Genomic DNA, 16,431 nt, shown 5'->3' on the forward strand with positions numbered 1-16,431 from the left:
GATTACAAAAAGATTAATTAATGAATTTCTTTGAGTGGTGGCTCGAAAAGCTGTTATTCTAAAAAAGGGGCCCGTTCGAAAGTAACAATAAACCAGTTTCGCTGTAATTACAAATGAAACAAATATGAACTTATGCATCATAGCAAAAAAGAACGCGGAAACCTCGTTCACCTAGAACGGACCGTCATCATTACTTGGCATTTTCATAGAAAAACGAAACCAGATTCTAGTGCTTCAAGCCTCGGTAAACACAATTGCGAACAGGGTGCCCGGTATCTACAGCATCATTCAATCTAAAGTATGCAATACAATATCATAATTCAGACCAGGTCTCATGACTTTTCCTACGTATAGCTTAGCAGACAGCGTAATTTAGAAAGGATAACAGTTTTGCAGTGGGTTAAGCCATGCAATCGAATCCGCTATTCCCGGATGGGGGACGGATATGTTAGACCGCTCTAGAAATATTTGGCCAACAACAGTGCAGAGTGCATGTTTCTCTGTGAAGTATTACTTCGCGAGGAGGGCTCTTGTTTACACCAGCACAACTAAGTCACGCGTCCGTCGCGCTTTCCGGGCTCGTTCCAGTTCCTACAGCTTCTTCTGTATCGCAGTTATTGTTCCATTTAACGCACTCCAGTTGGCTGCTGACCTCACCATCTCCTCCACGAAATTATGGGGTCCGATAACTGCATTAAGGACATCGTTTAACCGCCCTCTTTCGTTCGCGAATCATGGACAGTGGAACATAACATCCTCCGGGTCCTTGGGTGCAGCAACGCAATCGGGACAGTCTGGGGACTCATTAAATCCGAAGGGATGCAAGTACTTTCTGTATCCACCGTGTTCCGTAAGGAACAGCATTAGGTGATAATTTAATTCTCGACCCATCTCTCGCCGGGAGGGGGGTGTATGAGTCCAGAGGCCTTTTTCGGAACTATCCCATCGTTGCTGCCATCTCTTGTATAACTCCTTCCTAGTGACTTCTCGGAAGTCCGCAGTTACTTCGGCCAGATTCATCCTCCGGTAGAGTCAATGTGCCTCATTCACTAGAAGATCCATCCCCGCGGTGACACACACTGCCTCACCTGATACCATCCTATATGCACTGTACGATTGGCCGATATGCCGAATTTACCCTTCCCTGGCTCACGCCCAGACATGAGCCGCGTATAGCAGGATGAATTTCACCACCTCTGCGGTAAGCAGCCGGCGATTAAATTTCGGCCCCCCAATATTTGGTGTCATCCTTGCTAGAGATGAGCTAGCTTTTGCTGCCTTTTTTGGCGCGTATAGTCCAAGTGTCCCTTGAAGCTCAAGGCTAGGTATCTAATGATCGATTTTGAAACGACCTCGTGATTGCCAACCCGGATTTTGACAGTGTTGTTTTTCCTGCGACTGGTAATAAGAGCCGCCTTCATCTTACCTTCCACCATGTCCAATTTCACCACTTGGAGCCATGCTTTTGATAGCATGAATGATTTCACTTACATGCAGTTCCACGCCTTGGTAGTGTTTCGCAACTACTACCACTGCCAGATCGTCTGCAAAATCAAAAAATATTGCCTCCTTTTTTACGGGAAGCCGAGCACTACGTCATACATTATGTTCCACAGCAGAGGCCCAGTACGGAGCCTTGGAGGACACCTGCTGTCACCACATTTTCTTTTAGCCCGTCGTCCGTCTCATACCAAACAAGTCGCTCCGAGAGGTAGCCCTCGATTATCTGCACTATGTTACCAGGGACGCCCAATTTAGCCAGGGTGCCCTTAATCCGACCCCAGTTGACCGAGTTAAAGGCATTTCTGACATCAAATGTCAGCACAGCGCAGCACTTACAAGCGGGCGATGCCTCCCGGGCCAGGTTTACGACCGTTGCAATAGTATCGACCGTAGATCACGCTCTGCCAAACCCATACTGGCGCTCCGATAGATCACCCCCGACGAATGGAAGCAGCCTTTTGTGTAGCACCCTCTCCGACATCTTCCCCATACTGTCTAAAAGACAGATAGGGTAGTATGAAGAGGGCGCCAGGTGGTTTTTGAAGCTTCGGTAGCAGAACCAACCTCTGCCTCTTGCACTGAGCGGGAAACACTCCTTCCACCATGCATGATTCAAATCTACTTGTGAACAATGCGGGCTTGATTTTAGCAGCAAATTTCAGGGCTTTGTTTAGAATCCCGTCCAATCCCGGAGCTTTATTTTCCCCAACTCGTCCATAGATTTCCCGTAGTTTCTCCTTGGTCACCCCGAGGATTGAGAAGATGTCCTGTTGAACCATTGGATGAGGTTCACATCTTCCTGTTGTGGGAAAAGAATTCCGACCCTCCCTCGACCATGCACGATTCAAATCTACTTATGAACTATGCGTGCCTGATTTTAGTAGCCAACATCAGGACTTTGTTCGGAATCCCGGAGCCTTATTGTCGCCAATTCGTTCACAAGTCTCCCGTAGTTCCTCCTTGGTCACCCCGGGCATTACGAAGACGTCCTGTTGAACCAATAGATGAGGTCCACTTTCTGCCTGTTCTGGGAAAAGAATTGCAATTATTTAAAAAAAAAAAGTCGTGGGCACGTCACTTGGGGTGATTTTTTTCCACGAATTTTGTTCATTACAACCTTGTAAACAGGGCCCCACGGGTTCGTATTTGCTTCAAGGCACAACTGTTTGTAGCAATTCCACTTATTTTCCCGTATAGCTTTCTTAAGGTTACTGCGAAGATCGCGGTACTCCTTCTTCGACTGCCGATGTTATGCCTTTCCTCTCCTCCTTTGGCAAAGCCTCCTCGCTCGCAGGCACGGTGCTCTCAACAGCAGGATTTCTTAGTTCCACCAGTAGTTTGTTTTCTACGATGATGGAACTTGCATCGCGACATTGTAGAGTCGCATGCCTCAATTACCCATTGATATAACTGGCTCACTTTTTCCAGGGCCGTTCCCTTCGGGTCGTAACCTCGTTCTAAAGCCGCCAAAAATTTCTCTTCCTCGAAAATTCCAGTGGACCACTCAGCTATCCTGGTTTTTCCGCTTTTGTTGTTCACTTGACTGTCGCCTTCCCCCGTTCCCGATGTCGAGAAAGATGGCCTGGTGATTACTGTGGGTGTAGGTGGGGGTCCCTCTCGCCAAGGAGGTACTGCGGTAAGTCAAATCGACGATTGAGCCTAGCCCTCTGCCTCGGAACGTTCGCTAGTACCATGACCAGCTCCGCGAAGGCTTCAAACAGGATTTGGCCTCTGGTTTTCGTTACTCGGCGTCCCCACTCCAAAGCTCGTGCGTTGAAATCGGCGACAATGATTTTTGGGGCTGCGGTCTCTAGTGTCCAACACCAAGCTGTCTAGCATCTCCTCATATTGCGCTAATGTTGCACTAGGAGGAGCAGCAACAGCCATTGTTTCTTGAATGGCTTGCCGTCCACATGCTCATATCGCCGCGTTTCCCGATGAGTTTTTCACCCAGATAGCACTATCGTAATTTCGGTAAGGTTCACATATTACCGCCACGTCCACATTCGACCCTCAAATGGTTTGCGAGAGCAAGTCTTGAGATGCCTCGCAATGGCTGAGGTTGATTTGTACCTTACAATTCAGCTCTCTCCTATATGCCGGGCACCTGCCACCATCTACAACGTGCCGGTCGTCCACTCCCTTTTTCCCTTTGCACAACATGCATCGTGGACCTCCCGTGCAGTTTTTGATAAGGTGGCCCTCTTCTCCACATGCTGCTACAAAGTGATCGAAATCGAGGCATCTGAAGCATCTCTTGAGAGATATTTGCTGCTTCTATTCTTACCTTGCCCACGGTAATCAGTTCGATCCCTGATTCCACCGGCAAGCTACGAACAGCGGTCTGTGCACTTCCTTATGCCTTCTTCATCCTTTTGATGGCATTTTCTTCTATTTAACTCAAATTGGAATTGTTCCCTTAGCGCAGGACAGATATCCTCTCGTGATGTGACCTCGTCTAGGTCTTTGCAGTCGATTACTATCTGTTGCTTTCGCGTTTTCACGTCTACAGAGGAGGAGCAGCATCTTTTCCACCTGATCATGGAAACTATCCACTGTCTTCTCGATAGATTTGTTTAGTTCAAGTATCAGATCCCCCTTTTGCGTACGCCTGATACGGTTCACACTGCTACCCAGGTCTGTCAATTCCGAAGGATATCGGCGTAGGATATATTTCCTTTCTTGGAAATAAAATTATTGTCGGACGAATCTTCTTTTTCTACTTCTGCCGCTTTTTGCCGCCCACCTTTGTCCATTCTTCGGGTTTACGAGCTGTAGGCTCTTCCCCTTTTGTCAAAGTTGGAGCCGTAATCGAAGAAGTACCCAGAACTTTCGCCAGCTCAACTTTCTTCGGTGATGAAGCCTGCTTTTTTTCTTCTTGGCCGCTTGTTGGGCACCAAGGGATTCACTAATTCCATTACTACTCTGTTTGTCCGCGTTCCCACCTACCTTATGTTGAGGAGGCATCAGCTGCGTCTCCCGCGTGACTTTGCCACATGAAGCTTCACCACCCTAATATAGGGCAACTTAATACCACGTATCACAGTTCTAATATTTTGGTGGATATTCCACCACACCTTAATGAACTCCTGTGAAACAAAAACTGTTGCAGTTTGCTGCTTTCCACGATCGTCTTTTACAGCATCAATAGCTATGTCAGTTGTAATGGTAAGAGTGGTTATAGGAGATCAGGTCGATCATCCTGAGTGGCCGATAACGACCTAGAGAGCAGAGCTATCCCAAAAATCTAAACAAATTGGCTAAATTGACCGTGAAGGTCCGCCCACAAAGATTGAAGCTCCATCAAAGTGCTCGGTCGACACGGATCACCGTCTCAATTATTGCCTCTTCCGCCTCAGATCTTGTATGAGGCGAAGACCCTGAGGTTCCCACCCTTCCTCGATATCCTCAGGCCAGTTATTCATTTTGAGGATGTCCCTTCAACGAGATCACGGGTCTCGCGACCTTTATCGCCTTCCTTCCACGCAAGCTCAGCTGAGCTTGACCTGCCCCACGTTGGACGACTCTTATCATTGCAAATGGCGGCCAACGTGAGGCCCAACATTTCCTGGATTCAGGCCTAATTTCTTGTTTGCAGGTTTTCTGAATCAAGTGGAAGATGGCCTATTCCGGCTCACAACTTCGTTTGGTGGTGTCGGATAGAGAATCAATAGATTGTCAATATTGTTCCCGGCTAGGTTCCACGTACACTTGCCTTCAGATTCCTAGTTTTAGGTTTCACGCCTTTTTCCCCGGAAGCAAGTGTTCCTAAGCCTCAAATTCCTTTCCCACCTTGTAACGTAGAGTTTCCTGTCCTGTCCTTGGTAGAATACCATAAGAGCTAGTCGTTTGTTGTGTTTGTCTTGAGATTTAACGTCTCATAGGTGATTGCCTTCCAGAAGCCTCTGGATCTACGGGCCTTTGCGGCTATAAGCTGAAAGGTATTGCCGTCCGAGCTTCTGAGGAGTGTCCTTTCCTATCTTTATGTGAAACGGCTATCTCTTCGTTTCAGAATTTGAAGAAAATTAAATATTCTTTCTTCTTCGTAGGGATGAAGTGACGGTGAGATGAATCCTTGATGGAATACGGAGGTGGTCGGCTATATGCTGTGCCGTTCCGTCCTCAATGATTCATCTTCACTTTGTTCTCTGACTCCAGACGAGAAAGATTGAATTCTCGCGATCCCTTTTTGCTTGTTTTTTTTTTTTTTTATTAATATTCTGCGACGGGGAGAAACTTGATTGTTGTCTCTTCATGAAAAAACACTGTGTGTGGAAGTTTTCTGCACACAGATGAAAAAAATTTATGAGGTTGGGATGGCTTTTTGGTCATCCGAGAGTTTTGCGGGAATTGAATATGGAGTTGACGCTTTAGGGAGAGAGGAATCCTCGTAATTCATTTTTTTTCTTTTTTCTTTCTTTTGCCTTGTTTTTTTTCGCTTCTTTTTTCTTTTTCTCTTGGACTTCCTTTTGGTGGTTTCCAATTTTATTTTTTGTTAATTTTATTAACGATATGTCCCCATCAACGAGATCACGGGTCTCGCCTTCCTTCCACGCTACCTCCAGGTCAATGGAGCCCAGCTGAGCTTGACTTGCCCCACGTTGGACGACTCTTATCATTACACAGTCCGAGTTCCTTTCCTTTCCTCCTTTCCTCCCAAGTTTTGAGCTTTTGCGAAAGGGATCCGGTGTAGATCTCATTCCCACTCCACTAAAATCTCTTGTAGCATAAGATGCGGCCAAGTTTCCCACTATTGAAGCACTGGGGTCGCTGGATATCGACAGTCGGGAGCTCGCTTGCCCACTCCCAAAAACCGTCGATACTGGGTTTCCGAAGCCCTGCACCGTAAAAAACTACTTTTCTCGTCCTTCATATTTGGTTTGATTTCTGGATGTCCTTCCCATAGCCAATTTTTAACCACAGGTGGGCCTTTGCTTCCCATGCACATCTCCTGATGCGTCCCCATAAAGTATCCGCCGCGCTTTCCCTTGTCCGCACGAAGGGACGCGCCTCATGGGAGATTTGGCAGCTCCACACAGGTCATCAGTTATTTAATTGATACCTGTTGCCACTTTAATTTATTTGACAAAACTCATTGAACGTTGAAACGTGCCTCGGAGCTTAATCTACAATGCAAAGCACTCCCATATGTCGGCATATAAATATTAACAAATTCGTTGAAGTCAACAATTCTGATTAGTATCAATTGAAAGCAAACAGACGTTCGCCCGATGCTAATCATTCTCAATATGTCTCAGCAACGAACAAGACTTTGATAATTCAGGAAAGCTCATAATTTAAAATGATGTCCACTGAGACCAGGCAGAGCTGTCTCTCTCTAAATGGCGTCTCCCAATCCGAATTTTCCGATTACTGTCACGAAACAAATCATTCTTAGCACATGCTTATTAGAAAGCTTGGATTCTTATCATTTTTTACGTCTTCAATTCAGAGAAACTATTAGCGGCTTAACTGCATCTAATATGTTTATAGAACTGCCAAGTAAAAACCTTGGTTAATGCAATAATAAGTCGTAATTGATACAATTAGCACTTGTAGTTTTGATTGTAAACAGTTCTTATAAATTGATGAGGTCAAGCTTCCGGAATTCGTTAGGTCATTATCAGATTTTGATTTATGCAAGCGCTAAAACGCAAAATATTCAGATAGAAGCATCTTTATTTTGTTATATGTTGTGTTTTGAGGCACGTACACCCACGCTGGATTCTTCTTCAGAAAGTATTGTTTGAATCCTCTAAAAACAGATATCGATTTGTGGGGTATTTCGGAGCCTAGGCAACATATATTGGCAGTCTTTTGACTTTTTTTTCAAATTTTTCGGTTGGGTAGTTTCTGAGAATGGGTCCGTGAAAGAATTGATCACTTTTCGATCCCCTCGCTCTCCACCTATCCAATAAATGTCAAAACTAAAGTACTAACCGAGATCTTTCATTGGATACCCCTCATGACCATATTTGGTGAAAAAGTTGTACACCCCCTTGCTGCTAGGTGACCCTGCGCCAATCCAATTGCTGCGTGAAATGAAGCAGTTCGGTGGTGACAAAGTCGACACCGAGCTACTACAGCCTTTGTGGCTGCAGAAGCTTCCGAAGAGCAAACAGGCCATCCTGACGTGTGCGGATTCGGGGTCTCTGGACACGTTGGCCGTCATTGCGAACACAATTCATAAGGTCCACGTGCGAGCCATGGTTGGTAAGGTGTCTTACGATAACTCAAGCCTGGTGACTCAGCTGCAGCAGATGGTGGCAACTTTAACAGACACCGTCTCTTAAGTTGGCAGAGGCCATCGGTGCTTTGCGTTCGGGGAACAGGACTAAATCAACATCTAAATCCGCCTCCCGAAATGGAATTTGTAGGTCGTCGGAACCTTCGGCAAATACCGACACCTTAAGTCGGGGCAACTACCTGGTCGATACAGGCGCTGAACTTTCGATTCTTCCCGCATCCCGGCATAACAATTTAACAGCGCAATCATTGATACTCGGGGCAGCAAACTCTTCATCGATCCACACGTATGACTACAGACAGGTAGACTTGAGTTTAGGACTTCGACGAACGTTTACTTAACGCTTCATAATCGCGGACATCAGTATACCCATCTTAGGCGCGCATTTCGTGTGCCACTAAGATTTGCTAGTGGATATACATAATAGATCCTTCGTTGACCCCACAACTTCTCTCAAGTTATCAAGGAAAATCCTGCTTACTCAGCACTCTTTCCATTGTTTTTGGAGATGTTACCGGCGCAAGTATTCGCGAACTTCTTCAAAAATACCGCACCATCATCGTAGTCTCTCTGAGCCCGTTAAGCATGATATTCAGCACCACATCAACACTGCTGGCTCCCCATTTTTCTCCAACCTGCATCCATTGTCACCGCAGAAGCTTGCGGGAAGAGTTCGAAGAATTTCTTACGCAGGGCATTTGTTGTCCTTCAGACAGTTGTTGATCTTCGCCCCTTCACATGGTCCCCAAATCCAATAAATGGCAAATGATATGTGTCTGAATGCTCAAAAAATTCCAGATCGCTATCCCATACCACTCATCCACGACTTTGCGCACAACCTCGCTAAGCGCGTGTTTTCTCAACTTTGGACTTAGTCAAAGCATACCATCCGATCCCTCATGCTCCCGAAGACCAGAACGGCAATATACACATGTAGAGCACCTCGAGTGCATTTTTCAACGTTTTTCAGGCCGGCCTAATACCCAACGTTGAAAAATACAAATTTCAAATTTCTACAATCACAGATGAGATTCCTCGGCCACCTGACGATCCCTGAAGGCGTCCAACTGAACTCAGTCAAAGTGCAAGCGATTTCGAGCTTCCCGCTTCTAAGAATTGTTAACAATCTCAGAATCGTCGTTTCTTGCCCAAGGCCGCCCACCACCAATAGATCCTTAACGCCTTCTTGTTTGGGCCGAAAACCAAAAACTTTCGTCTGATTGTGCGGTTCCCAAAGCGTGTACAGGCGTTTGATACCACCAGACAACAGCTGGTGGATGCTACATTTCTGGTATTCCCTCAGCAAGATACACCCCTAGCCGTATTCTTCGATGCCGTAGGTGCTGCTCTTCACCAAAAATTGAATCAAATCTGGCAGCCGTTGAGCTTCTTCTGTAAACAGCTTAATCCCGCTCAACGGAACTAGAGCACTTATGGTTGTGAGTTGCTCGCCGCATACCTCGCAATTAAATACTTTTGGTATTCCCTTGAAGGCAGGCCATTCACATTATTCATAGAGCGTAAGCCCCTCACTTTTGCTTTAACACAAAAGCCCGACAAAGCCTCCCTTCGTCAACTTTGGCACTTGAGCTTTGTCAGCCCGTTTACTTCCGAAATTCAACATGTGTGTGGCAAAGATAACGTGATTGCTGACGCAATTGCCGAGACGCAAAAGAACGACGCAGTTCTTCAGAGCTTGGGGATCAACTCCAAATACACATTTAGGGAGTTTGCTATTTTTGGCTCAACACCCAGTGTATACTTCGAGACCTTAGATAGGGGACCAAGGCCATATATTTCGGCCGATTCCCGATAGGAAGTATTTCACGCCGTTCACGATCTGGTGCACCCACCCAGGCATTCGGACAACGAATCGATTAGTCATCATCAAGTATTTCTGGCTGTCCATGAACAAGGATATTAATTCTTGGGTCAGACAGTTCATCCCATGTCAGAAATGCAAAACTACAAAGCAAGGCTTGCACGGTTTCAGGTATTTCCTCACAATCATCGATAGATTTACGTGGTGGCCTGAGACCTGAAAGACATTATTGCACAATCTTACGTAGAGGCTCTCTATTGAGAATGGATTCCACGCTTTGATGAGCCGACAATTATAATCACTGACCACGTAATGCAGTTTGAGTCCTCCTTTTTCTCAGAGTTGGGCAAAATCCTCGGGTTTAAATGCCACCGTGTACCACCTGCAATCCAATGGGATGCTCAAAAGGTGGCACAGGACGCTGAAGGCCGCTATAATGGCCCAAGACGACCCTCCTTGGTCGCAGGTTCTGCCACTCGTTCTTCTTGGCCTCCGAACAGCCAATTGCGAAGAATTTGGTGCAAATCCGCGAAGCTGGTATACGTGGAAAATCTGAGACTCCCCAGCAAGCCTGTTCTCGACATTAGATCGGAACTGAAGGCAACCAGTTTGTTGCATCTACTCAATGACGCAATGCCAAAGCTGAAGGCGTTACTACCCGCCAACCGCGCGAAAACCGTGGCTGACGTGCCCAGGGATCTCAAATCCTGTACGCATTCTCCTTGGAAGCCGCCTTGTGAAGGCCCCTTCGAACTCCTCGAGCGAGACCGATATTACTTTAGTCTCAACGTCGGTATTCACGGTCAAACAGGTCCTCTTGGCTAGACTTGCGGCAGTCGGGTTGAGGGAGCCGTACTTCTGGTTTCTCGCTGAAACCCCCCTTTGATTTCAGCTGGGGGTGAAGTGTTGTGTTGAACAAGCAACTTGCGTGTCAAATGCACGCATGTTGGGGTGCGAGACAAGACAGGAAGAGAGAGGTGACACCCCACTATACAATTCGGCTCAATAGGTTATGGTGGACGGGTCACTTAATCCGTATGCATGAGGATGATCCAGCCCGGAAAGTCTATAGGGCAATATCTATGGTAGAAAAAGAAGACGAGGCAGACCCTACCTGAGATGGAGCGATGGCGTAGGTTAGGACACCAGACAGGCCTAGACCCGATACCGGTTGTTGCGCCGTTAATGATGATAGACAGGCGACCTGGTCCGAGGACGTTGAGATATACTTCTGGATGAATTCCCGGAGTGAATCTGCTGTTGAACTATTGTATCTCCGTTTGCAACTTCGCGAGTTGGCTTAACAATGGCGGAACTAGTTGCGTTAAGCGTGTTTCTGCTGCTGAAGGCGATGGTCTTTGTATAGCTGACGTTGCTTCCACGAGGCCCGGTGTCGAAAAAAGTTGGGCATAGACCCTGTTTGTAAAGGATCATCCACCGTCGCCTTAATCGGTTGAACTACGCAATAGCAGTTCTGTGAGTCCTTGAGGATTTTATGTGAGCACCTGTCTGGACGACTTAATCCCATGGTCTTAAGACACGGATTGATTTTGTGACCATAATCACAGCGCCGCTGAGACAAGCAACAACGGTACCAGTCTATACCAAGTGCGTGGCTTAGCGTTCATACTGGTGGATGCAAGACCTACCTAAATCTCTACCGAACTAAGGAGTACCGCACCCGTGTTGAAACGCAACACCACGCCGAGGCCCAAAGGTCTTTTCTCGCTTGAGCATAACCAACACTAGGGAGCCAACCGTAAACAACCGAGCTGTACTCACATACAACGGGAGTTCACCCGAAGTATGAGAGTCCAGGGGCTATCCCGGTTCCCATGGTACCAGTATATCCCTGGTAAGGTTTCGTGACCAAATTGCCACTTCAGATAAGTCCCCGTGCAGAGTCGGCTCTGATCGCCCTGATTAGGCCTTTGGAGCATTCGCCTACTGAATCACGGCCGGCAAGCCAAAGTGAGTTCAGCGTCTCTCGGTGTCACCAGTATGGAGGTTCTCCTCGGCCACTTGGTTTTGTTTTGGCCGACGTGGTTGCCGCCCCGTCTTCCTCACCGTCACCTCTGAGCATCAGTCGTCTTTTACAAGAAGATCTCGGTCTCGGTGGGTACTGGCGGTGCGTTAGCCATATTTTAAAGCCAAAACTCAAGCAAATACGGCGAACTCGATGTGTTGCTCTTCTGCAACGATTTCCCGGTAACAACTATTGCAAAATTCTACTTTCTGATGTAAAAATGTTTACCATTGAGGAAAAATTCAACCGACAAAATGATCGAGTATATGCTCACAATTGTTATGAAGCCAAAGAAAATGCTCCGCGAGTCCAACGTAGTCACCATCCGACTTCTGTTATGGTATGGTGGGGCGTCTCATATCACGCAGTAACTGATATTCATTTCTGCTAGGCCGGTGTCAAAACCAATGCGAGCGTGTACGAAAAGATGTTAGAGGAAGTAGTCGAGCCATTGACTGAATCTCTGTTCGCTGGAAAGCCGCGGTACTTTCAGCAGGACTCGGCCCCGCTTACAAAGCCAAGATGATTCAGCAGTGGTTAGCGGCGCATGTTCCTGACTTCATAACCGCGGATGAATGGGCCTCGGGCAGCCCAGATTTGAATCCTCTGGACTACGTTAGAGGAGACTGCCTGCCATCGAACTTACACCGATTTGGAGAGTTTGAAGGCCAGCTGGAGTTTGAACATTTCAATTCCTCACGTATCCTCATGCCGATGCGTAGATCTGTTCCGGATCCTGAAAATCAAACATTCATTGGGATATCGCGCAAAACTATCGGAATATCACACCAGCTAATTTTTGAAATTAAAACCAAAAAATAACGGCTCGATCACGCGCGTTAAGCTGTAAAACTCCAGAACGGAGTCCCACAATTGAAAAGGAAGGTTCACGGCGGATTATATCTTCACTCTCCGATCTCGGGGCTTTGCCAGTCCTACAATGCCCAACAGCTTGGATCCTTTGACTCTATTTCCCTCTCTAGCTTTAAGCGTAAAATAAGCCATTCACTTGCTCCTCCCTCTGAGGACAATATGTAATAAGGAATTTGCTTTTTGTGTATTGTCCTCATTGAATAAATAAATCAATGCTTCTCCTGCCTCAAATATTCATGGGGCGCGGATTTTGGGACTCCCCATCTTGGTTTGGCATCCTCAGGTCATCAATTAGAGGACGCCCCTAAATTATTGGGTGTCTTCCCGTTTAGAAAGGAGGAGGGGAAAAGGGAGTTCTCTAATCAAATTAAATTTTAGTTGTGTACAATAATTGTATCACGAATAGGAAAAGTGGATTGTGCGAGAGTTTTCCTTCTAATTCGAACATTTCGAGCAACCTCGTACAACCTTCCTCATTCTCAACAGCGCTAAATCTCTGAAGTAATCGATACTGGTTTTGGGCAAAACATCAACGCTCTGAAGATATGTCTCAAAATATCAACGCTCTGAAGATATGTCTCAAAATTTCACTCTACCGTGGACAGCGCAAAGACCAAATTAAGACACGTACTTAAATCACGTTTCGACGATTTAATTGCCTTATCATCTGCTTAACCGAACCAATCTATTCAAACACGCACGCACCCTAAGTTCCTTAGTCCCATATGTCTTATAACTTGTTTAATTTTCATTTCATCAGCATTATCAACGGCGCAACAACCAGTATCCGGTCTAGGCCTGCCTTAATAAGGAACTCCAGACATCCCGGTTTTGCGCCGAGGTCCACCAATTCGATATTCCTAAAAGCTGTCTGGCGTCCTGACCTACGCCATTGCTTCATCTCAGGCAGGGTCTGCCTCGTCTTATTTTGCTACCATAGATATTATAGACTTATAGACCTTCCGGGCTGGAACATCGTCATCCATACGGATTAGGTAACCCGCCCACCGCAACCTATTGAGCGAGATTTTATCCACAACCAGAGGACGCATGACAGGGCATCCCTTTGTCTTAGATTCGTGTTGATGTCGAATGATCTGGAGGGTGATCCTGCTGCTTTTATCTGGCCTTGCACATAGGTCAGTGTCAGCCTAGTCAGTCTTACTAATTTCGTCGAGATACCGAATTCTCCCTTGGCCGCATACAGTTTTGCAATGGCTATGCTATCATAGATGGCTTTAAAGTCTCCTATGTTTGGAGATTATTTGTTGAGGATGCAGGTAGTCCTGAGTCCGCATCCACTTGATGACGGACCGAACCACTTTGGAAGCAACATACTTCTTGTGGTCGACGAACACCTCGTTATGAGTTAAACACCCAAGTTTAACGTTGACTGTCGGCTTCGTCCAGGGCAGAGGCAACTCGTCAGACGCTGCCTCACCTCTGCCTTGGGAGCACCGTGACCGAAACTGGCGACAGGTGGTAATCGCTCCATCCATCCAGGAAGTAAGTTGCTTCCCAAGTGGTCCGGTTCGTCATCAAGTGGATGCGGACACTTCAGCCTACTTTAGATGTGAACATACGACGGATTTCACTTCAGTATAATTCGCACTCTTGTCAAGTTTGTCATTATATATAAATGGAGTCAATTATCACCTGTTGCACTTTCGGTCACTCTACTCTCAAGGCAGAGGTGAGGCAGCGTCTGATGAGTTGCCTTTGCCCTGGACGATCTTATAACAACGGAGACCCAACTAGTTTATCTGACGCGTATCAATCATAAAATAATAGATTTCAGTTCAAAGCAACAATAAAACGCCAATTACATCAATACAATGAAATTATTCAATAAGCTTTCATTTGCTTCACTGGCGACAATTGAAATTAATAAGGGTTAAAATGCGTGGAAATCGTTGTTAAAATCCGTTTATCGTTTGTCGGCCTGTCACGCGCAATTTAATTGGGTATTGGAATTCCACTGATGCAGCGAACTAGATCCATTTTATGTTGAATTGAATTTTACTTTACGATTGATGACAGAATTAATTGCATCGAAAAGCGCTGGTCGTTGGTTTATTAAGGTAATTAAGTTCCTTACCAAGCATGGGAAAATTCTTAAAATGGGTGTGGAAGGGATGTCATTTGTTACAGGGTCTCTATAGGAACCTATTCAACCATTATCCCCTCTTACTTCTTCCCTCTCTTTTCTTGATCCTGCGGAAATTATATCGCTCGATCAGATAGATGCCTATGTTAGTGCGCGAGAAAATGCATTTTTGCTTAGCGGATCGGCTCAGGCATTTGCGAAATATTTATTTATTAATGTACTACTGCGATACAGCTCAGCGCATGCAGCCTGGGATTATGGTTGTAATTGTACAAGTTTTGAACACTTTTTCGAGGATGGTTCCGGCGATGTTTGGTTTCTCAGTTTCGAGTAACTAGCAGAATCATCTGACCGGAGAGTTGAGATTGGAAGGTTAGGTGACAATCGCTGTCTGTCCGTTTGTCCGCCACTCGAGATTTACTTCGAAGCAGCTTGAGCTATCGTCACGAATTTTGGTAGGAACATGTGATCTTCGAACCGGCACACGTGCAAAGAGCTGCATCATTTTGTATTGGGTTTATGAGGAGTCTCCATATATGCGAAAGGGAGAATGAGAGATGTCCTTGTGGACGAGCTGGACTATAAGTTGATCAAACTAAAACTCACTGAGTAAGAGAACAACTGGCCCTCGAAATATCGTTATATAAAAAATTTAAAAAAAAGGCACTCTAGAGAAATCTAATTTTCTTTTGGTTATGTAAATATAAACAAGTTGGACAAATGACATATACAGCCGTAGAATTAACGCCATGGAATCAACTAAGTAATTCTTTGATTTGAGGATTCCTTTCCCTTCCTCACACTCACACCAAATTTCAAAGGGGCATCCTCTACTATTATGGTCTAAGAATGCCAAGAATGGTTGGGAATCTCCAAGGGCGCACCATCCTGCGTCTTCAATGAATGTTTTCCGGAGAGAGATGTATTTAAATAGAGCTGCTGACAAACCCCATCCCACCTTCAACAGGAGAAAAAAGTGCCATGGAAGTCGTCCACAACTCCATTGCGCCTTTCCAATCTTGTGCAGATAAGACTGAAAACCTCTATGCCCACTTAATGGAAGAATGGAAGACACTTCTGCTCCGTTATCTTCGGGTTTAATATTGTAACGGATTTCACTGAGGACTTCCGCAAAAGTTTTGCCTTCCGTCGGCTTTATAAGCAGAGCTGGCAGTCTAGTCCTCCTTCGTTTCCTCACCTTTTCTTTTGGTGTTCCGTCCTTCGTGTCCGCCTTAATTTTAGGCAGAGGTTTTTCTGACAGTACGACATGTTGTTGTCTCTTGTTCTTCTTGGCTTTCTTCTTTTGAGCCCTGGAGAGTCTCCGAGTGACGTCTCCTTCAGATGTCCCTTCCTCCTTTCCGTGTTTCCTCCAGTTCGCTCTGCAATGGGCTGTCTGCGATCCGTTTGGTACTCATAGTGTTCTTGTCGAGGGGCGCGGTTCTTTCTGCTTCCTGCGAAATTTCTCTTACTCTCCATGTCCACCTATAATAAGAAATCCTTTCCTGGAGCTCCTCCAACTCCATCAGCCCGTTTTTTCACCCCTTTGCTGACGTTTTTATGGAGAAACGTCGCAGATCGCATGTGCTTCACAACTGCCGCGCATTTCTTAATAAGCCTTTCCTCTTCAGCTTGCGCCAGAGTAGTCGATAGCCCTCCCACTCGGTTTATATTCGAAACCATTTGTTTAGTTTCGGCCGTTTCCACTGTGCACTAAGTGGTATGGTCTGGATTCTTGTCTCCGTTGTAGCTGCCCCATCACTTTGGTCCTTCTCTTTGTCTGGGCGTTCCGATGTCTCGTCGGGTATTTCAGTCCTTGTCCTTCGCTGGGCGCTGGGGCGAGCGGCGCATTTTCG

General features: G+C 46.1%; 1 protein-coding gene across 3 annotated transcripts in view; it reads left to right on the forward strand.

The window, feature by feature from the left end:
* Window positions 1-16,431, forward strand: part of LOC119648135 (isocitrate dehydrogenase [NADP] cytoplasmic) — a 41,179-nt gene that overhangs the window by 11,558 nt on the left and 13,190 nt on the right. Inside the window, exons 1-2 of one of the 3 annotated variants that reach the window (XM_038049680.1) lie at window positions 8,881-8,886; window positions 12,480-12,483. The exons of the other annotated variants lie outside the window; for them this stretch is intronic. The gene's annotated coding sequence lies outside the window, so the exon portion shown is untranslated. Of the gene's footprint in view, window positions 1-8,880; window positions 8,887-12,479; window positions 12,484-16,431 lie in introns of those variants that run through there. 3 annotated transcript variants of the gene reach the window in all.

Source organism: Hermetia illucens, chromosome 2 (genome assembly GCF_905115235.1).
Source record: "Hermetia illucens chromosome 2, iHerIll2.2.curated.20191125, whole genome shotgun sequence".
NCBI classification, from domain to species: domain Eukaryota; kingdom Metazoa; phylum Arthropoda; class Insecta; order Diptera; family Stratiomyidae; genus Hermetia; species Hermetia illucens.